General features: G+C 33.3%; 1 protein-coding gene across 1 annotated transcript in view; it reads right to left on the bottom strand.

The window, feature by feature from the left end:
• The window catches only part of LOC118183328 (uncharacterized), a 57,930-nt gene extending 37,511 nt beyond the window's left edge, over positions 1 to 20,419 (bottom strand). Inside the window, exon 1 of the mRNA XM_085812132.1 lies at positions 20,229 to 20,419. The gene's annotated coding sequence lies outside the window, so the exon portion shown is untranslated. The remainder of the gene's footprint in view (positions 1 to 20,228) is intronic.
• Between the last annotated feature and the right edge of the window lie 4,329 nt (positions 20,420 to 24,748).

Below are 24,748 nucleotides of genomic sequence, written 5' to 3'. Positions count from 1 at the left end.
AAAAGGTTGGCCTCGCGTTAGTTTCTAGAGCTAAAAGTTTTCAACAAGGTCGTTTTAGACCTCAGTTTCAAACTAATTAACTCTGGCGGGAAGTATGTAAGGATCTTAAGTTTTACTAACGTTTATTTTATTTTAAATCTTTACTATCACTTCTTATTTTCTACTTCCGGCCAGAATTATAAGCGTGAAGGAGTTTATGCAAAGTTGTCTGGCGAACGCCAAGTATTTAAGTGTGGCCTTTTTGCCAAGCAGAAGAGAGGAAGCCGTGAGTTCGAAGCAGGCCGCTTACCTTAGAAGTTACGCAGTTGCTACTTTGCCTTCCAGGCCAGAGGTTTTAATCCTCTTGATAAATTAAACGTATTGTAGTGTTCACAGTCTCTGTGCTACATACGCTTCCTGTTATTATAAGGCCAATCTTATTCTAAAGTTAAATTAGAGTTTAGTTTTATTTTGATATCTTTTAAGTTAGACCCCGAGTGGAGGGTCATTGTATTCCGAAGTACGGAAGTCATTGTATATAAAGAAAAAAATAAAGGGTTTTGTATACCCTTCGTCTGTATCCTGTCTACTTACTACAATTAGTGAACATAGCTTTAGTAAGCTCTCTGTTCTAGTCAGGTCATTGTATGTTTCCGAAGAAGGTTAGAAGAAACATTGAACCTGATACACTTACGTTTCCAATTCTTTGGATTCAGTTTGGACAGTTCTGTTTGTCTAAAGGTAAAAATTTTTTATTTGAATTTACTTTGTTTTTTGCTTGCTTTGGGGAAAGGGCCAGAATTTTGGGGTGAAGTGTTTTAATTAAAATACATTGGAATGATTCATCGCCTAATTCTGGATACAGAAAAGCAACGATTTTTTATGGAAGAGAGATTTCAATTAATTTAAATGTTTCTCCTCCTGACGAAGTGGCATTGAAGTTGACTGAACTCCTCTTTTTAGTCCAAAGGGATTTGAATCCCGAAGGACTATTAGTTTCGTTTTGGCATTTTGCGTCGGACTCATAAATGTCGGTTCACTTTTCAAACTGTTGCCACAAAATGTTAGAGTCCTGCATTATACTTGAAGAAATTAAATAATGAAAAATCTGCATAAATATATGTATATTTCTCGTATTGTGATAAAACAACGGTACATAGAGTCATCGAATTTTGAATAACGTAATCCTCCAACGAATATGAGCATGTGGAAGACCCAATTTGAAATTTGAAATTTGTTTTATGATCGATTTCCTATTTTTTAAAACTTTGACGAATTTTTGATTAACAAACTCAAGGATTTCAAAGCGAGCAATGGCAACGTTGTGCAGAAAAAACATTTTTATCTCCAGCGCGTGAGTCTCTGTATCGGAAATTCTAAAGATAGGCTCGTTTTAAAACTATTTTGCGATATTGCTGTTGCACTGGATCTTATGGTTTAAGTGCGAGGAACATGATATTTAATAAAGAAAGGTAACACACAAAATGTTAAAAAACGCCCCTTTGGACGTAATTTAAAATCTGAAACATTTCAGATTTTTTTTTTTTTTTTTTTTTTTTTTTTTGTATTCTTTAAATTTCATTGATTTTTTTTAAATTAGGGTATTACTTGTTTGAAGCATTTTAGTTTTAACATTTATTAAATTCTTTTTTACATTTATAGGATTTTATGAAATTTATTATTTATGAATTTCAATTTTTGGTCTTTGTGAAAAATTCGTTCTAAATTACTTTGTCTTTACTGATAATTTTTCAGCAGTTTAATGCACGAAAATGCTAGGCATGATTATATTTTGTTTTTTTAATTGTTTTGTTAATATTGTAATTATATATATAATTAGTTTCAACAATGCTCTATAGTTTTTGCGATGTATTTATTAAAAAAATATTTTTAATTCCCAAAATTCTTAACGTCTGCTCTTTAAAAAGAAAAGAATGTTATAATATTTTTACAAATAAAGCTCAACGAAAACATCAGTTCTGGATTAAGAGTTTAAGAAGCCTTAAGATGCGGAAAGATTTTGCTGCTTGCATATACAGGGTGCGGCAGTGTTCATAGCGTAATTTGACTTGCGTAGTACAATGACGTACTGCAGGAAAGCGCGCCAGCTCGTGCCGCATTCGTGTACTAATGAGTTGCCATTTCGAGTGCGACAGTGATATGGATCGGTGGAGTGCACAGCATCGTGCCTTTGCTGTTGAAAGTTATTTCAAGAATAACTACTCTGTTATTGCTACCCAGCGTCTATTTCGGGAATATTTCAACTTGGGACGTCATGGTAAAGTTCCAGATGGACGGACCATTGCGAGAGACATTTTCAGGTAAAGTAATTCCCCGTTTTGGTGACTTTCCTGGCCGCCTCGCTCACCTGATCTTCCATGTGCAGACTTTTTCCTTTGGGGCCACCTGAAGCAAGGAGTTTTCCGAACACATTGTGCTACCATTCCTGAGTTGAAGGATCGCATCAGAACTGCGGTCGGTAATGTCCCAGGGAATATGTTACGCCGAGTTATGGCAAGCTTCCAACGCCGCCTAGATGAATGTGTTGTGCAGAAGGCGCATCATTTGACAGGCATCCTATTCAGAAAGTAATCCACGCAACGGGCAATGACTTACACATTAGAAAATGGCATACCTTTAACTATTAATTGACGTAAGAGGTAATAAATAAATTACAGTTACTGCCTTATGGTGTGTTTTTAATATCCTACTATGAACGCTGCCGCACCCTGTACATTTACTCCGGTTTTTTCGTAATTCCTTTTTTCTCTGTCTTGCCTTAGCTGCACCGGTGTCCGCCGATAACATCGCGGCAAAAACATCGCGGACGAAAACGTCGCGGAGAAGACAACGCAAAGCAAAAACGTCGTGCTACAAAACATTGTGGGAGAAAACATCGCAAAGAGAAAACATCGTGATACAAAACATCGTCGTCGAAAATAATGCGGCTCAAAAACTTCGCAGTTTAAAAACATCGTCGTCGAAAATATCGTGGTAAAAAATAAAGTATCTACAAATCATCGCATGACGATAACTTCGCAGACATGCTTTTTTCAGGTTTTAATAATTGTAAATGGATATTCCCATAATGATTTGTGAGCGCAAGGTGTAAAGAAGGATAATTTTTACTTTAACATTTTTTATTAACTAATAAATATTTGCTGAAAAAGTAAGAAGGAATCTTAAGCGTAAAAAATTAAATGCAACTTATAGATTATACTTTTTATGAAAAATTACCAGTAAAAGCTTTATAAAAAGATTTATTAATAACCTTTGTTAGTTAACTATGTCGGTTTAAAATTCTATTAAGTGCTATAAGTTGCATTAATTTTCTATGCTTAAGTTTCCTTTTTATTTTCTCAGCAAAAATTTATTAATAAAAATATGAAAGTAAAAATTACCCTTCTTTCCATCCATTTTCCACCTTGAAAACACACAAGTCATTATGGGAATATCCATTTACAGTTATTAAAATATGTCTGAAAAAAGCATGTCTGCGATGTTATCGTCATGCGATGATTTGTAGATACTTTATTTTTTACCGCGATATTTTCGACGACGATGTTTTTAAACTGCGAAGTTTTTGAACCGCTTTATTTTCTTCGACGATGTTTTGTACCACGATGTTTTCTCTTTGCGATGTTTTCTCCCACGATGTTTTGTAGCACGACGTTTTTGCCTTGCGTTCTTTTCTCCGCGACGTTTTCGTCCGCGATGTTTTCAGCTGTAACCAGCTGCACCATACATACCATGGCACAACGGCAATAGGAAATTTTTATGCTGCCCTCTTTGCAGAGTTCCTAAGTGCCTTTTTGTGATCACCACATTCCTTGATGTCTTAAGGAAAATTTATTTTGCTTAATGGTTAATCCGGCTCTGGAAAGCAGTATTAAAAATATTTCCGAAGGAGCTTCTTGGATCGTTTATAGTGATTATTGATGCTGCCTTCGTATTGCCGGGCCTACGTTTGAATCTTGAGAACGCTTGAATATTTGTAAGCATATAATGCTGGTTAGCCGAAAGGCCTCTCCAAGATTGCTATTAAGGTAAGAGGGAAGGGAGATTCTCAGATCCGTCCTCCAAGATGAAGTTCGTCAAAACTCTTTCTAACTGATGCAATTTGGTCGTTGTGGTAATTTGGTCACACATGTAGTAATGAGCTAGCTAAATGACCGAAGAATACCGGCCATTCCCGACTCACGCGTTAAGTTGCAAATATTCGGCCTTTTAGAAGGAATGTGTTTTGACATCTACAATATCTTAAGATACTAAACAGGAAATCTAGTTACTTTATGAGTAATATTTGCATTAAAATGGCCAGAATGGCCTTCGTTGAGAATAAATTTTACTTCTAGAAATTAAAACCAGTTTCAGAAACAGGAGATAAATTAACATTTAACTGCTCCAATGTATGAAAACAAAGACTTTCCTTCTCGTCCTTAATAATGAAAAACGGAGGAAATCTAAACGGTGGAACATTAGAGCAATTTTTAAATTAAAATACTAAAAGCAATTAATTAATTAATTAATGATCAATCAAAAAATTTATTGAATGAAAATTTGTTTGATTTCTAAGGCTTTTCTTTTAGTTAAAAATTCTCAAAAAATGAATTCATCCGTTCCAAATATGCATTATAAGCTGAAAATATGTTGCCAATGTGAATGAACTGCAAGGAGAGAGGAGTGAGACGCTTTCACAACTATATTAATTTAAAGTTCTGCATAGTTGTGTTGGAGTATAAGTTAAAGTAGTGCCCCAAGGTTAACACTACAACGTCATTTGCACTAACCTTGTAACTCTGACAGCATTAGTTCAATAAGTAGAATATTAAACGCGGAAATGAGTTAATATCTTCAAGGCAATGTATCGCCTTGAAAACACACGTGTCTAAACTCACTTCTGTCTACTTATTAGGATTGCGTATATCAAAAATAAATTTCTGATCTATAATATCTGCTTATAGAAAGAGTAATATTTCATGAATTTTTTTCACTTCTTGCATTTTAGGAGTATAAAAGCGAAAGAGTCCCCAGTCTGCAAAATTCTTAAAAAAAAAAAAAAAAAAAAATCTGATGTGTACACCTCATGACATCTTTGTACGGAATATTAAATTATACGCATTTTTTCTTGAATTTCATTTAAATTGATTGGATTGAATTAAATCTACCTCATCGACAGCGCATAAACCACAATAGAATAAATGCACTCTTTAAAATTCACTATCTTTGTTTACTATAACGACATTCTCAATGCACAAAATTTATATCATTTGAAGAATTATCGTTGCCACATGTTCTATTCAAATACTATAATAAACCTAAAACGATGTATGAAAGAAATTAAGCAAACAAAACAGAAAAGGAACAGTTTTTCACAGACGATTTAGTATTTCTCATTCAATTAATTCAGCTTAATTATTCAATTAGACAGACTAAGCTCCGCTACAAAGCAAAAATACATAAAAACTCAAAATATCTACATTCAAAATTACAAAGTAAATTTTAAACACTTATTTCCTCGAAAAAATTACAGAAAGGATTAAACATGATTTAATTCGAAATAATAAATGAATGCGTTATTTTTGTGTTGCGAAGCTTAGTCTGTCTAGATTGGCAACAAATCTACAATTCTGCTGTTTCAAATGTAAACAAATATGTCCGCCATGTTATTTAAAACTTAACCGCACTTAAACAGCTTTTAAATTGTTGATAATTGTACAAATATTGCTTCCAGAATTACGAAAGGCATAAAAACCTTAACCAGAAGATAAAAACAACATAGTTCAATCATTTTTAAAGCAAAAAATGTACAATTTACAAACATACAAGAGTAAAAGATACTGAGATCACTGAGCCGAGTAACAGACAAGGATATATATATAAATATATTTATATACGTTTGGTGCGGCCGATTGCAACCCAAATACGAGGTGCACATCTACATGTTATAGCAGTCCTATATACAAAATTTCAACGTTCTGAGGCTACTCGTTTTTGAGTTATGCGAGATACGTACGTACGTACGTACATACGTTCGTACAGACGCCACGAAAAATTCTCTTCAGAATTAATTTTAAAGCAGTTTTATAATTTTTTTGGAGGAAAGGTGTATATTATTCTGTCCATACGCACAGATATCACGCAAAAACAGCGTTAAATTGTATTCGATAGCGGTCAAAATGGATATTTTCGTTGAAATATGTTGCCTGAAACTTTTCGCGATTACAATACTTCATTTTTACTTCATACAAGGAAGTAAAAATAAAAAATAAAAAAAAAAGAAAAAATTCATGAGAATCACGTTTTTGCAAACCGCTTTCAATTCTTCCAATTCCTTCGATTTTCTGAATTTTTAAAATACAAGATGTGGCTATTAATTTTCAGGACTGCTCTAATAACACAAGAACAGATGATCAAAAAAACTTAACCTTTTAACATGTTTCGAAGTAATCCCCATCGGCCGTAACACTCTTTTGAGTTTGGGAAACAAAAATAAGTCTGCGGGGACCAAGTCAAGAGAGTATGACCGAACACTCCCAAACTCAAAACTGTGATCAAAGGACCACGTTTTGTGGATGTTGAAGACATCAAGAAGAACGTGACGTCGACATTGAAGAGCTTTCCGAAAGAGGACTTTAAAAGTTGTTTCCACAACTTATATAGCCGAGCACAGAAGTGTAATACGGCAGATGAGGATTACTTCGAAACATATTAAAAGGTTACGTTTTTGACATCATCTGTTCTGGTGTTATTACAGCAGTCCTGGAAATTAATAGCCACACCTTGTATTTACAGATTTATGGGACACCCTGTATATTTATTTTTGCTGAAGAAGTAAAATTTGGAGCGATGGGTCTTAAGCTATGATTTTTGTGCTAAGTAATTTATTACATAAAATAATTAATTAATTAATGTACGGGAAATTGCAAAGAAATTTAGTAATTGCCGTTAATTATCCCAATTGAACATTACAATGATTGTTTAAAAATTAGAGGTATTGTTCTGTTTTTTTTTGGGGGGGGGAATATATGATAATGGTAATTATACATTTTTTGGTCATTCATCAATCAAATTTTACACTATCGATTATACAATTCTTACTCTACAACAATGATCTATTTCTTTTTTCCTTATCACTCGGACACAGCTTTTGCAAACCGCTTTCAGTTCTTCCAAATCCTTCGATTTTCTGAATTTTTAAAATATTTAGACTTATGGGACACCCTGTATTTATATTTTTGCTGTAAAGTAAAATTTGGAGGGATGGATCTTAAGCTATGACTTTTGTGCTAAGTAATTTATTACATAAAATAATTAATGTACGTGAAATTGCAAAGAAATTTAGTAATTGCCGTTAATTATCCCAATTAAACATTATAATGATTGTTTAAAAATTAGAGTTATTGTTCTGTTTTTTGGGGGGAAGATATGATAATGGTAATTATACATTTTTTGGTCATTCATCAATCAAATTTTATACTCTGAATTATACAATTTTTACTCTACAACAATGATCTATTTCTCTTTTCCTTATCACTCGGACACAGCGAACAAAAAAGAGAAGAAAAAAAAGTTCATGAGAATCACGTTTTTGCAAACCGCTTTCAGTTCTTCCAATTCCTTCGATTTTCTGAATTTTTAAAATATTTAGACTTATGGGACACCCTGTATGTATATTTTTGCTGTAATATGGGTCTTAAGCTATGACTTTTGTGCTTAAGTAATTTATTACATAAAATAATTAATGTACGTGAAATTCCAAAGAAATTAAGTAATTGCCGTTAATTATGCCAATTAAACATTACAATGATTGTTTAAAAATTAGAGGAGTTATTCTGTTTTTTTTTTGGGGGGGGAAGATATGATAATGGTAAATATACATTTTTTGGTCATTCATCAATCAACTTTTACACTCACGATTATACAATTTTTACTCTACAACAATGATCTATTTCTTTTTTCCTTATCACTCGAACACAGCGAACCCCCCCCCCCCGGGGAGGGGAAAAAAAAGAGGTTCTTAGAGTTCATCACAGCGGAGTTCGACTGTAAAAATGCATTCCAGTTTAATCCTCAATTCTATCACAACATAATTCTCGAGCGGAAATTTTCTACTTTGCAGCTAGTTAATTTGAGACGATGATAAAAAAAAAAAAAAGTGCAGTTAAATACGAGCTTCTATTTGCAAACAGAAAGTAGCTTGCATCACACCTGGCACGTCTTCTGCACTGAGAACCAAGGTCAGTCAACACTTTCTACATTCCGCTTTTACTTCACACGTGCAAAAGAGGGTAACCAAAAAATCCCCTTTCTCTACATACTAGCTTCTGTTTTAGTTTCTAATCGCGTACTAGCTGGTTTTTCAACTTTCACAGTGGCGCAACTGGGTTTCTTCAGTTATTGAACAGCAAGAGATGAAAACTAGCTGAAATTGCAGTTCAGCCTGGAAATGCTTGTGGTCTCAAAAGAAAATAAAACCCTTCGCTCGATATCAACACTTCTAGCAGTGGGAAACCTGTTTAAAAAAAATTGCGTTGCGCAAAAGTACGTCAAGAATACAATGCTTAAGGGAAATGAAGTACGATAACCTTTAGCTGATGTGAGACTGACGTAATTAAAGTTCAAAAAAAGACGGAAATGAGAAATAGAAAAGAAAGTAAAAGAGATCAAGGCCTAGGACATAATTAACCGTAATGACGTACTAAGAATTTCGACTGAAATTGTAAGTTACTTAAAAGAGTACATGCCAGAATATTCCATGACCACAAGACAGTGAAAGATCTAAAAGAGTAATAAATCTAAGGATTGTACTGAAAATTTTGTACTTTATCTCTAAAAAATCTGCTGTGTACACCACATGACTTCCTTGTACGGAATATTAAATTATACGCATTTTTTCTTGCATGTTATTTAAACTTATTAGATTGAATTAAACCTACTTCGCCGACAGCGCATAAACCACAATAGAATAAATGCATTCCTTAAAATTCACTATATTTGTTTACCATAGCATCACTCTGGCGCTAGGTTCACTTAACAGTATTATATTTCATTCATATTATAACTCAGAATGCACAAAATGTATATCATTTATAAAGAATTATCTAATCGTTGCCACATGTTCTATTCAAATACTGTAATAAAGCTAGAAATATGTATAAAAGAAATTAAGCAAACAAAACAAAAAAGAAACAGTTTTTCACAGACGATTGAGTATTTCTCACTTCGTGAGACGCAAAAATACATAAAAACTCAAAATATCTATATTAAAAATTACGAAGTAAATCTCAAACGCTTATTTCCTCGAAAAAAATTCCAGAAAGAATTAAGCATGATTTAATTGGCAATAATAAATGAATGCGTTATCTTTGTCGTTGCGAAGCTAAGTTTCTCTAGATTGGCAACAAATCCACTAGTCTCCTGTTTCAAATGTAAACATCAATGGCCGCCATTAAAAACAGGCTTAGCGGCAATTAAACAACTTTAAAATTGCTGATAATTCTAAAAATATTGCACACAGATTTACTAAAGGCATAAAATCCTTAACCAGAAGATAAAAACAATATAATTCAATCATTTTTAAAGCAAAAAATGTACAATTTACAAACATATAAGAGTACAGAAACTGAGATTACTAAGCCGGGTAACATAGTGGATATATATATAAATATGTTTCTATACGTTTGGTGCGGCCGATTGCAACCAGAATACGAGGTGCCCATCTACATGTTATAGCAGTCCTATATACAAAATTTCAACGTTCTTAGGCTACTCGTTTTTGAGTTATGCGAGATACGTACGTACGTACGTACATACGTTCGTACAGACGCCACGAAAAATTCTCTTCAGAATTAATTTTAAAGCAGTTTTATAATTTTTTGAACGAAAAGAGTATTTTATTCTGTCCTTACGTACAGATATTACGCAAAAACATCGTTAAAGATAGAGGTCAAAATGGATATTTTCTTTGAAATATGCTGCCTGAAACTTTTCGCGATTACAATAGTTCCTTTTTACTTCGTACAAGGAAGTAAAAAAAAAAAAAAAAAAAAAAAAAAAAAAAAACAGATTTTATTGCTTTGGTTATAAGGCTTAATAAGTCTAATAATAATAAAGTAGCATAAAAAACTGCGATTTTAAATCTTCGTATTACAACTTAACACCTTGAAATGTCTACTATAAATCTCTTTTAAATAAATATTTAACATATATAAAAATCATATGATTTAAAAGGAATTACAACCTGACTCTGTTATGCAGATTTCAGTTTAAAACTTTACGCAGTTTTAAACTAAGCAGTTTCGAATACTCCATTAGTTGCACAATGAGTGTGCCAGAAATTAATATAGAACAAAAATTTTATATTTAAAATTAGCTGTTCAAAATTTCAAAGGCAAATAGCTAGGAAAAATATTTTCTCTTGTATTATTCCATAATAAATTCACGTCACGTTTTATTTAAGACGTAACCGTAATTTACTTTAATGAATCGCGGGTGGCTTGTAACAAATATTTCCTGCAAGTGGCAAAGATTTTTTATTTTACGAGAACAAGGTATCCACTTACTGAAAATAAAAAATACTTTTCGAAGTGTTTAAATGCTATTCAGTTTATATTAAATAGCAGCATTAGCTCAAGGAAGTTTACTGTATATATAAGCATGTTTACTGTATATCTGAAGGTTCTTTGTGGATCAGTGTGTTTCTTAAGAACTGTTATCTTGTTTAACTGTGTCAATTATCATTGGTCACACAGTTTTCCTTTAACTGTGACATACTATCATTGGTCAGAATACAAATAATTTCAGTATATAAAATAGCTTTTCCTAAGCACAGATGTACTGATACTCTATTAATGATACAAATAAGGGGAGTATTATAACGATTGCGATACTACTAGCTTCATTTCCTTAGAAAACTTTATCTTTTTGAATGGTTAAACAATGAAAAGGAAATTTAATAATTGCACTTAATCTATGTTTCTAATGTAATCTAATCGTATGTCAACCGCTTTCTCTGACTTGTAATTTAATTGTTTTAGTTTGCGCTTTCACTGTGGAGCAAAGACCAATTAAAGAACTAAATTACAGTATTTTACTCTCATATTTCCCTTTCCTCATTTTACTTCTTGTACAAAGTAAAAGAAGTGTTGTAATCGTGAAAAGTCCCGGGTATCATATTTCAGCATAAATATCCGTTTTGACCGTTCCCTAATTCATTTTGTATATTTTATTGCGTGACGTATGTATGTAAAGGCAGAATAAACGACTCTTTTTCAAAACGTGTTATAAAATGAAATTTTTTTGTGACGTCTGTAAGTACGTATTGTTACGAATTTGGTATTTAAAAAGCTAATGTTAGTTCAATTATAAATTAAATGGTTTTATTTCTCGCGCAGTGCAGCGCGTGACGAATATTAAAAGAAAGCTAAGCCGGAAAAATTAAAAATACAAGAGCGCGTGCGTTAAATAAATAAATATCTCTTTTTGATTTCGAGAAAGTACTGGAAAATTCTAGCGCGTGATTTTTAAAATCCTATAAAAGGAGGAAAACATCTCAGTTTGTAGTAGTTGCTTAGTTTGTTGTTGTTTAGAAAACTGCCGTTGTTGATTATAGCGAATTCGCGGATTAGCGTTCTTTAGCTGTTTTGATTTACGTTCTATTGTACATTTAAGTAGTTAAAAGATAACTACTGTGAGATATTGTGATACTGCATGATAATTTGAGAAAATTTAAGCATTTCTGTTGTGATAATAATAAACTTTTGTTCATTTTTCATCGGACTTGTGCATTCATTTCATAACGAACCCGTACGCACGCAACAATTTTTGGTGTCAGAAGTGGGATTTGAATGCCAATAACAAGAGGGATGGAAGAACAATTGAGACAGCTCATTACTGCTTTTGCTGCTTTCCAAGAAAAGATGGAAGCTGGCCAAACATCTTTTAAAGAAGAAATTAAAGAGAAAATGAATGCTGGTCAAAGGTCCGTTAAAGAAGAAATGAAATTGGGCCAGGAATCCCTCAAGGAAGAAATGAAAACGGCACAGGAACAAATGAAATTGGGCCAGGAATCCCTCAAGGAAGAAATGAAAACGGCACAGGAACAAATGAAGTTGGGCCAGGAATCCGTTAAGGAAGAGATGAAATCTCTTAAAAATGAGATGAAAGCAGGTCAGGACGAAATGAAAAGAGAAATTACCTGCGTAATAGAAAATAAATTTGAGGCTATGGAAGGCAGAATAGACGCGGTTGAAACTAAAGTTGGACAAATAGAAGAAAGAGTTTCTTCGGTAAAAGAACAAGTAGAAGAAAGAATTTCTTCTGTAAAAGAACATATAGAAGAGAGAGTTTCTGCCGTCGAACAACAAATTGATGATAGGGTTTCTGCTGCCGTCGCCAAAGAAGTTGACAGCCTAAAGAAGTGCATAGCGACGGTAGGAAACAATTCTGAAGGTTTCAAATTTTTATCGATGCCTGCTCGTTCCGTTCTGAAACTATCTACATATGATGGGAAGACCTCCTGGCAGGCGTATAGGACACAATTTTCTATCGTTGCGGATGCGAATGGATGGGATTCCCAAGCTAAGGCCTGTCATCTCGCCGCTTCTCTCAGAGCAGACGCAGCGGATATCCTGCAGACGCTTCCCGAAAATCAAAGGCTAGATTTCGAAGCTCTATCCGGCGCTTTGGAGCTGCGCTTCGGCGAGAAATGTTTAAAAGACTACAGCAGGCTCCAATTAAAATCTCGTCAACAGAAGCCTACCGAAACACTTCAGGAGCTCGCCGCGGATGTTGAAAGGTTGTCCCATCTCGCCTTTTCGGAATGCCCGACAGAAACAAGGGAAATCCTGTCTTTGCAATACTTTATCGACGGCATCCGCGATACTGAAATACAGAAAGCTCTACGAATGGCGGATGTAAAAGATTTAAAAAGTGCTCTGTTGTACGCCGTGAAATTGGAGGCAGCCCAGCAAGCAACTCTTAGGGATCGCTACCCAGTCAGAGCTGTGCGAGTCCACGACCCAGGGGACCAATTGATGGCTCGTTTAGATGATTTATCCAGAGAAGTCGATGCTTTGATACGGAGTAGCAGTGAGAACAAAGTGGCTGTAAGATGTTGGAGATGTGGTTCTGAAGGTCACCTACGACGGCATTGCAGAACACCCCAGGGCACGGATAATGAAACGGGTGAGTTGACAAGACCAGTGAATGCTTTAAGACGGAATAGTGGTGAAACAAAACCGACCCTAAAGTGCTGGAATTGCGGTGTTGAAGGCCACCTACGAAGGAACTGCAGAACTCCCCAGAGCACGGAAAATAAGGTATACGATTTAAACAGACAATTAAATGCCACGGGAAGGAAAAGGACTGACAAGAAACCAAAATGCTGGAACTGTGGAGCTGAAGGCCACGTACGAAAGAATTGCAGAACACCCCAGGGTACGAAAATTGAGGCAATTTCTGAGCAACGACGCAGGAAACAAATTAATGACCATATCAAGGAACGGAGGTTGCCAGATAATGAAAAACCCTGTTTTAAAGCGCTTAAGATCTCTATAGTGAGTGGCAACAATAACGGACTGTCCATCAATGGGAATATCGATGGAGTTCCTTGCAATATGATCATTGACACAGGAGCTAATGTTACCATCATTAGGAAAGATTTAGCTGAACAGTTTAAAGATAAACTTATTTGGACGCCATCCTGTGTTACCCTTCAGACTGCGTCTGGTGACAAGATCGACATAACTGGGAAGTTAAACGTAAACATCACATTTGGAAGTGCCGCCTACCATCACACGGCATATGTGGCGGATATTACAGATCCATGCATACTCGGATTGGACTTTTTAAGGAAATACAATTTTTCCTTAGATTTCAAAAACAATAAGCTGCTTTCAGCATCTGATGGCATGACTATCCATCCTCAAAAGGGATCCTCGCCTGGAAATGTCGACGCCTTGTCCGAAAGATCGAGCTTGGGAAGCTGCCGAAATCATACCAGGGTCGAAAAGAAACTCAAGACTACCAGCTATTCTCCATCCCAGAAGCTCTTCGGTCGAGACCTTCGTCTGCCTTGTGACCGCCTGTTTAGTCGCCCTACGGATGCGCCTTCATCGCCTGAGGAACACATCCAAGATGCCCAGGCCCGGTTTGAGGGGATGCACCGTTCTGCACGAAAGCGAGTCAACTTGGCGACGGAGAAAATGAAGACCAGATGCGACACAAGAGCTACTAGACAGAGATCCAACGAAGGAGACAAGGTGTGGTTGTGGAACCCAGTTCAACGAAAAGGACTGAGTCCTAAATTACAGTCACCTTCGGATGGTCCATATACACTGCTGAACACGAATGACGTCGTGGTTCGGATCCGTGAGTCGTCGAACTCTTACGACAGGTTAGCTCATTACTATGGCCATAGTACATAATGTAAATAATTGTAAATAGTATCAGACCATGGTCCTTTTTGTTTATAAATGTGTATTTGATTTGATTTGTATTTAGTATTTGATTTGCATTTAGTATTTGATTTGTTTTATTTATTGCATTTATTGTTCATGTTGTTCATTATTGTAATGTAATGCTTATTAATGCATGTATGCCACAGTTGTAAGTTTGGCTTCCTGTCCAGGGATTGTACTGCCCGGGACGTGCAGTCCTTGAGAAGGGGGCAGTGTTACGAATTTGGTATTTAAAAAGCTAATGTTAGTTCAATTATAAATTAAATGGTTTTATTTCTCGCGCAGTGCAGCGCGTGACGAATATTAAAAGAAAGCTAAGCCGGAAAAATTAAAAATACAAGAGCGCGTGCGTTAAATAAATAAATATCTCTTTTTGATTTCGAGTTTCGAGAAAGTACTGGAAAATTCTAGTGCGTGATTTTAAAATCTTATAAAAGGAGGAAAACATCTCAGTTTGTAGTAGTTGCTTAGTTTGTTGTTGTTTAGAAAACTGCCGTTGTTGATTATAGCGAATTCGCGGATTAGCGTTCTTTAGCTGTTTTGATTTACGTTCTATTGTGCATTTAAGTAGTTAAAAGATAACTACTGTGAGATATTGTGATACTGCATGATAATTTGAGAAAATTTAAGCATTTCTGTTGTGATAATAATAAATTTTTGTTCATTTTTCATCGGACTTGTGCATTCATTTCATAACGAACCCGTACGCACGCAACAGTATTTTCAATTCAAAAACGATTAGCCTTAGACCGTTGAAATTCCGTATATGGGAATGCTGTAACATCTCGTGCACATATTTGCGCAACTCCCTTCTCAAATCCCTTCGGTGAAGTTTGAAAAAAATCCCGCGTAGCCGCAACATTGTTTCTGTAGTTAGGCGGGACTTCGCTGCAGGCGGGGCTCTTTTTTTCTAGGAATCCTCCCGTTTAAACCAGTGCAACCAGAATCTCGTTTCTCAGAAAAGTCACGTTTATCAGGGACTGTAACCATGTGTGATAACCTCTTTACACTTGCAAGCCATGGTCATTGTCACCGCTGTTATCGCCTTCATCACCGTTTAGTAAAGCTTCCCACATAACATGATTATAGAGTCATCAAGGAACACTAAATATCTTTGCTTTCTTGACTATTACTGCTTCGTCAATCGAAATCAAATTCCATGAACAAATCAATTATTAAGACGAAAACAACCACTAAGTGGATGAATCCGTTTAAGAATTCAGAGAAACTCACTTTCTGAATGTTCTTGAGGAATGGAAAAAAATACATTAATACTCATAAAAAAAAGTTCAGAATCTTGTATTAAAAGTCTGTGAGCGAATCGGATACTAAATACGGTATATCATATTTAATTCTTATTTATAATAATAATTTTTAAAAACCTCTTTAAATCACAATGTATCACCAACTTTGTTCCTATTCTATAAAGAACGAATTGCCTCTTTTTACTTCCTTGTATGAAGTAAAAAGGAAGTATTCTAATCACGAAAAGTTTCAGGCAGCATATTTCAACGAAAATATCCATTTTGACCGTATCGAATGCAATTTAACAGTGTTTTTGCGTGATATCTGTACGTAAGGACAGAAAAACAAAAAGACTCTTTTGCACCAAAAAAATTATAAAACTGCTTTAAAATGAATTCTGAAGAGAATTTTTTGTGGCTTCTCTACGAACGTATGTATGTACGTACGTACGTATCTCACATAACTCAAAAACGAGTAGCCTCAGAACGTTGAAATTTTGTATGTTATTATTGCGAATTAAATCATGCTTAATCCTTTCTGGAATTTTTTTGAGGAAATAAGAGTTTAAGATTTAGTTCGTAATTTTTAATACAGATATTTTGAGTTTTTATGTATTTATATTTAGTTTTTATGTATTTTGAGTTTTTATGTATTTTGCCTTCTCGCGAAGTGAGAACTGAATTAATTGAATGAGAAATACTCAATCGTCTGCGAAAAACTGTTTCTTCTTTGCTTTGTTTGCTTAATTTCTTTTACACACCGTTCTAGCTTTATTATAGTATTTGAATAGAACATGTGACAACGATTACATAATTCTTTAAATGATATAATTTTTGTGCATTCTGAGTTATAATATGAACGAAATATAATACTGCTAAGTGAACCTAGCGCGACATTATTTTTGAAGTTAAACAATTCATTCAGTTTTCCGGCTTTTTAAGGTACATTCAATATCGTAATTTATGGTCATAAACAAGGTTCTTAAAACATTTTATAGTTATTTTAGGAATTAGACACTTATTTACGAATGAATAATCATAACAGCATTTTTAACAGAATTTATTCACATATTCGATAAACCTTTTTTTAAAAAAAATTTAATTAGGGAATACGTCTTTATGTTATTATATTATACTATCACGAAATTCTTCAGACTCTTGATTGCATTCGTAATGGTTTGGTTTATTGAATTATGTAGAAGCACGCAAGGGCTATCTGCTCAAGTGGGAGGGGTATCTTCGTAGGGAACTTTCTAAGTGAAATGTGCTGGACGTGCACGCTTCACCAAAGTAAAAAGACGTCGGAGAGTGTCCTACTTGGGACAGCAAAATCGGCGCCAGAGAGTGGATCAGCTGACAGCCCAATACAATGCAAGTCTAAGTGCAAGTGTTTTGTAACACACATTTCAGCGGACACTGTTGGATAAGGGACTACGCAACAGACGTCCAACTCTTGTGCCTCTGTTGACCAAGTGTCATTGTTAGCTACGCTTACAGTGGGCCCAGGAACATCGAAATTAACAATGGATAAGTGGAAGACAGTTGCCTGGTGGGATGAATCACGATTTCTTATTCATCGCGTCCATGGACGTGTCAGGGTACGCCGTCTACCAAGCGAACAGGACAGCACAGAAAAAAAAAAAAGTGTGCGGAGTACTTTGACATTGCCACAGGCAAAAAAAGTGTTGCTCCAATGTACTATCCCCAATGTTAAAACTGTATAAAACAAACAAATTAATGTTAGGCAAAAATATGCGTTTAAGCACTGGAAAATTGTTGATTATATTTGTTTGAGAAACACAGAATTTTTAGTGAATAAAATTTTTAACATTTAACATTATTATTATATTCACTTTATTATTACTAATCAATTAAATTTTAAAGTAAATTAAAAATTATTCCTGTTTGTGAACTAATAAATTCACAAATTAAAGTTAAAAATTTAAAATAATCTTAAACAATCAGAGTAATGGAAGTAGTCTGTGTCTCTATCAGTCCAACACCTACAGGCCGAAGTAAGCAGTGCAAACAGTTGCAATCAAAAACATAAACAAATTTTAAAACTTTAAATAATCATTTTCAGAAGACTTAAAAATAAAACTTTCGAATACAAGCAATCCAACACATGCCCCCCCCCAAAAAAAATTGTAAATACTGAAACATCTCAGGCCTGGTTAAACACTTTTTTAAAATTATATCGTCAAATATAAACCAACAAAAAAGCTTAAAAATCCAATAATAATTTTCAATCTAATTGAGCCAAGTACAAAAGAACATCTGTTGTATATGCTAGTTTTAACGAGATTTGAAAAAATAAATACCATCTTTCAAAAACATGCAATAAATGGACAACAGACTTTTTCAATCAAATCAAAATTGTTCTGAATATAAATCTTGAGTAATTGATATTTGTTTGAGAATTGCACTAAAGTATAATCATATCATTTCTATGACTATATTATAATTAATATTATAATAAATTTTATTGATACTATCTTCGAGCAAATCAGTTTTCTAAAACAAAAGGCTATTATCCTTTTATTTGTTTTTACTTTTTTAAATGGATGTTTATACGTATTTGTTAATAAAGTAAACGTTTAAATCTTCAGATTTGCTGTATTTGGATTCAAATGTCCTTAGTTAATTTTAAATACTGCTGAAACCCAGATATTTTATAAAAATCAACACGAAGCTATTGCCACTTTCAAAATCGTTATGTGTAATATAAAAGCAAAAAGACCGAATTTCTCAACTGATGAATAAATAATGAACTAATAAATGAAAACTGTATTAAGTTATTCTTTTGAGCACTTTGTATAATAGCAAAAATTCGTATAACACGTAACTTGTAAAAATAAGCTTGAGATCCTTGTGATACTTGCAATGCATAGAAATTAATTTAAAATATTTTAGTAGAATTAAATTAGGATAAAGTGGCAACTATTACGAATCACCAACTATTGTAAAACTAATGATGAAATATGCTAGAGGACGTTATTTTTGAAGTTAAACAGTTCATTCGGTTTTCCGGCTTTTAAGGCAAATTAAATATCGTAATTTATGGTCATAACCAAGGTTCTTAAAACATTTTATAGTTATTTTAGGGATTAGACATTACTTACGAATAATCATAACAGAGTGTTTTTAACAGAATTTATTTACATATTCGATAAACCTTTTTTTAAAAGAAATTTAATTAGGGAATACGTCTTTATGTTATTATATTATACTATCACGAAATTCTTCAGACTCTTGATTGCATTCGTAATGGTTTGGTTTATTGAATTATGGAGAAGCACGCAAGGGGTATCTGCTCAAGTGGAAGGGATATCTTCGTAGGGAACTTTCTAAGGGAAATGTGTTCTACCAAGCGAACAGGACAGCACAGAAAAGAAAAAAGTGTGCGGAGTACTTTGACATTGCCACAGGCAAAAAAGGCGTTGCTCCAATGTACTATCCCCAATGTTAAAACTGCATAAAACAAACAAATTAATGTTAGGAAAAATATGCGTTTAAGCACTGGAAAATTGTTGATTATATTTGTTTGACAAACACTGAATTTTAAGTGAATAAAATTTTTAACATTTAACATTATTATTACTAATCAATTAAATTTTTAAGTAAATAAAAAATTATCCCTGTTTCTGAACTAATAAATTCACAAATTAAAGTTAAAAACTTAAAATAATCTTAAACAATCAGAGTAATGGAAGTAGTCTGTGTCTCTATCAGTCCAACACCTACAGGCCGAAGTAAGCAGTGCAAACAGTTGCAATCAAAAACATAAACAAATTTTAAAAACTTTAAATAATCATTTTCAGAAGACTTAAAAATAAAACTTTCGAATACAAGCAATCCAACACATGCCCCCCCCCCCCAAAAAAAAAATTGTAAATACTGAAACCTCTCAGGCCTGGTTAAACACTTTTTTAAAATTATATCGTCAAATATAAACCAACAAAAAAGCTTAAAAATCTAATAATAATTTTCAATCTAATTGAGCCAAGTACAAAAGAACATCTGTTGTATATGCTAGTTTTAACGAGATTTGAAAAAATAAATACAATCTTTCAAAAACATGCAATAAATGGACAACAGACTTTTTCAATCAAATCAAAATTGTTCTGAATATAAATCTTGAGTAAATAATATTTGTTTGAGAATTGCACTAAAGTATAATCATACCATTTCTATGACTATATTATAATTAATATTATAATAAATTTTATTGATACTATCTTCGAGCAAATCAGTTTTCTAAAACAAAAGGCTATTATCCTTTTATTTGTTTTTACTTTTTTAAATGGATGTTTATTCGTATTTGTTAATAAAGTAAACATTTAAATTAAATACACATTTAAGAAAAGAAATCGGAAAAAGAATTCTAAAAGTAAGGCCAAGATGTATGAATAAGTACTGAGTATCAATAAAGAATTTCAATGAATAAAGAATAATTAATAAAGAATTTCAATCAATAAAGAATAATCAATAAAGAATTTCTGTTATACTAAGAAGAAATAAATTACAATAAATTTTCACATACCAAAAACAATGAGTTTAGAATGAATGCAAAGAATAAACCGCAGACGATATCTAAAATAGTCCGAACTAAAGTAAGCCTATCTGAAGTATTTCAATGCTTCATTTGGACAGTCATTTATAACCGCGGTTGGCGCTTTAAAAAAACCCGTCTTGAAACAACATTTCCCACCAACCATGAAAGTTAACTTTCCCCTTTCCCAGGAGGGATGACGATACGTGATACTTACGGCAAGCATCCTCATCACAGGTAATAACTGATAAGCATTAATAAACGTCGGTAATTCCATTTGCGTATCATATTCTCCTTGACCTTGTTTATATTCTTTTTTATTTTATTCTATTTATTTATTTCTGTATATTTTTTATTTACAGCAAAGTCAGATTTTCTTTGGATTTTCTTTACAATTGTTGTTTACAGTTTTCTCTGAATATCATTAGTTAACAATATGATAGTGCAAATAATAAAAATTTCAGTTCATTGCTTTATCAGCAATTATGTAAAATAAATTACGTAGAACAGCAGTTTTGAGGAAAGTGTGCTTCAAAAGAAATTTGAATAATAAATAATAACAATAAGAAGATCAATAAGGAGATCATTCTCTGGATAACAATAAGGAGATCATTCTCTGAATATCATTAGTTAACAATATGATAGCGCAAATAATAAAAATTTCAGTTCATTGCTTTATCAGCAATTATGTAAAATAAATTACGTAGAACAGCAGTTTTAAGGAAAGTGTGCTTCAAAAGAAATTTGAATAATAAATAATAACAATAAGAAAAAAAATTTACAGAATCGTTCTTTCTCTGCAAAATGTTTCATGTCACTGATAATGTTTTATTAAAATCTAAATGCAAATATTTCATTAGAAACACGTTTTAAATCTGATCTATCTGATTGAACTTTGTAAGACTTTATTTTAACAAGCTATTATTTATGTTTTATGAGTACTATATTCGTCCTTTCGGTTATCATACACAGGATGTTTTTGAATTAACTATGCAAAGTCACTTTGATTTCAGCCAGAAGACCAAGAAGTGATATATACAAATCGTATTCTTCGGAAAAATCGCTGAACACTGGTAGTTCCGACCTGGGTCCAATTCCAAGCGAACGGGCTAGGCGCATGAGAGTTTTCGTAGTTTAAGGGGACTCATACACCTTAAAACTCATAAGATCTTCGAATATGTGACTGTTGCAAGAATTGGGATAATTTATTTATTTTAAAAGCAATTACTGCCAACATTTTACAGCTGACTACATAATATAGCTGCTTTCTGAAATAGTCATCAGAAAGTTTGGGTTGCCACAAATATTTTTATAATTTAATCCGCTTTGTGACAAAATATTTCGTCATGTTTCCACCTTGCGCGCACAATTTAAAACATTCTGTTGCATAATTTACTTCCATATTTAATATATAGCTTTTATAATATTTGGAAACTAGTGTGAACCAAAAATTCTAAGAATACGTGCATATTTTTTTTTTAATATTAAAATGTTCATCAGAGTTTTGGTTCAGGTAGTAAATAGCGCCCATATAAAGTATTCCATCTAATTTCAAGTACGTACCATTAGCCATTTTTAAAATATGCGCGCTAGGTAGAAACATGTCGAAAACTTTTGTCACAAAGCGAATTAAATTACAAAAATATTTGTGGCAACACAAACTTTCTGGTTACTAGTTTCCAAAGCAGCTATATTATGTAGTCAGCTGTAAAAGGTTGGAAGTAATTGCTTTTAAAACAAATAAAATATCCCAGTTCTTGCAACAGTCACATATTCGAAGATCATAAGGGGTTTAAAGTGCATGAGACCCCCTTAACTAAACCATCATGAAGCCAACCATTAAAGGCATCGTGGCAAGTACGGAAATAGCGAGTAAAACGAGATGAGTTGGTTCCTAGGCGTGGAGAGTGAAATTGTGCTTAGCCTGCCAGAATGCGTTGCGAGAGCGCAGTGCACATAAGCAAACTTTTGGTATTAAGTTTATTAAAGTTTTATGAACATTTTACAAACTGGACGGTGATCAAATACAAAGTTAAGTCTCTTTGCTTACAGAACCCTTAGTATCAGAGTATTCAGATTTTTGTTAACTTATCTGTCTTTTTTTGCGGAAACTCTGTTTCTGAAAGTACATATGTAAGAACAGTATTTAAAAAAAAAGTAAAGCTTGTAGCCAAGAGATAAAAGAAAAGAGAAGGGTGGGAAAAAGCCACAAATCCGAGAAACAGAGTGGATTTATATATACATATATTTATATACTTTTTGGTGCGGCCGATTGCAGCCAAAATACGATGTGCATATATACATGTTATAGCAAAATTTCAACGTTCTAAGGATACTCGTTTTGAGTTATGCGAGATAGTACGCTACGAAAAATTCTCTTCAGAATTCATTCTAAATCAGTTTTATAATTTTTTTGGGGGGGAAAGAGTCCTTTATCCTATCCTTACGTACAAATGTCACGCAAAAACATCGTTAAATTGCATTCGATAGCGGTAAAAATGGATATTTTCGTTGAAATATGATGCCTGAAACTTTTCGCCATTACAATACTTCCTTTTTACTTCGTACAAGGAAGTAAAAATAAATGAATTACATACTTAGTGATGTTGTTCATAAAAATACCAAACTATAGTTATAAACTTAATGATTTTGTCCTGGTACTACGGTTGCAGACTTAATGATGATGTCCATGAAGATAGCGAACCTTAGTTACAGACTTAAGTTACCCCACCATAGTTGCAGAATAATGAGTTTGTCTTTCAAAACATCAATGGTCCGAATTCTTAATTTTAACGAGACGTTCGTTTGAACATTTGTAAACAGAATATATCTGCGAGTCAAAAAGAATGATAATATCATTCATCATTGACACAAAAGGTTATTCTTTTACGTATATTGATTTATTGATGTGGGAGGGTCTAATAATTAAATGGTCATAGATCTCTCTACGCATTTGGGAAAAAAGTCATGTGTGCATTCACATGACTTTGATGGATGAAATTCTGCATTCCTAATTCTGCACAGAAAGCTGTGTCAGGTGTGATCTAGATTATTACACACGTCAATGTACACATACTCAAACATTCACCCTTAGAAAACCAACAACAGCCAATCGGCATGCATGGGCCAATAATGATTTCCAAAACGCCCATAAATTGAATATTATTCTTATTAAATTCTGCTTGAATTGGCAGCAACTTTTTCTGAAAGAACTTTCTGAAAGAAGAAAGGTTAAGAAACAATATTAGAATAAAATGATTTAACACATTCTTCTTTCGTTGTTGAAAATGTGAACTCCTCCTTCACAATTGCATGAATGCTTTCCTTGGTTTAAAAGTTGGAAATTGTTGCCATTTGCATATTGCCTATTCATAAAGTAAATAATTTGTGACTGAATAAACATTAGTAATTTAAATTCTGCCATCGTATCTGCGAATAGTTCTAAGCGGTCTATATTTTTGCAATCGTTGGTTGTAGCCGTACACTTGGAATTCTAAATATTTACGTTTTAATATTTTTAAATTTAAAAAAAAAGTCAAGTTTGTAAAATTAGGATATTTAATTCTTATATATTTCTCCTGTAAATATCATGCAAAATAAAATGTAAAACAAGTGACTTATTTAAGACAAAAATTGACCAAGATATTTAATTTTAAAGTTTGAGATCATATTAAATATCTGTAATTATTTGCATATATTACGAATTAATAAGACTAATTCTAGTTTAACGAATTTTTTGTATGGTTATTAGAATATAATTTTAAAGTAATAAAATCTCATAAGAATATTAATAACGTATATTTAGTACTTAAACTTTGTGAATTTTGTTTTGGCTTATCAATTATAACAAAATTTTAAAATGTTACACACTAGTAAATCGTAAAAGAATGCCACAGAATGACATTTGAGAGGGAAAAATCAACCTCGAATTATTGTAGTTTATTCCCATAGGGTAAGTTGAAAATGACGTAAAAAAATCCCAAATTTTGACATTAAATATGTAGATCAAATTACATCGTGCAGGATTAAAATTTTATGCGTTTTTAGCCCAAAGCGGCGTTAGTCCAGAAGGGCAGTTATTCCCGAAACGTCATTTTGCGTCGAAAAGCTAAAAGGGTTGAATCACTTTTAAAATTGTTGCCAACAGATATTATCGCTCTGCATTATATTTAAAGAAATTAAATAATGAATAATCTGCATGAATGTGTGTATGTTTCTTGCACTATGAAGAATTAGGATTAGGATTATTCAAGTATGGCAAAGCATACGAGGGCTATCTGCCTAAAGGGAGGGATGCCTTCGTGATTTTCTAAGGGAAACTATCTCGTACACATGTTACCGTGAAAGACCGAAATTGGAGAATGTCGACTTTCACCGGAGAATATCAACATTCACCAAATACGTCGGTGAAAGACCGAATATTTCACTACATTCTTGTATATTCGGACCCTCACCGGTATATGTCGACAATCACAGATATGCTCTGGTGAAAGTCGAAAAGAGAGGTCATA

This window comes from Stegodyphus dumicola, chromosome 2, assembly GCF_044657685.1.
Source record: "Stegodyphus dumicola isolate Sdum_Otavi_A_Nest chromosome 2, ASM4465768v1".
Taxonomy (NCBI): Eukaryota; Metazoa; Arthropoda; class Arachnida; order Araneae; family Eresidae; genus Stegodyphus; species Stegodyphus dumicola.
This window is presented reverse-complemented; position numbering and strand designations above follow the sequence as displayed.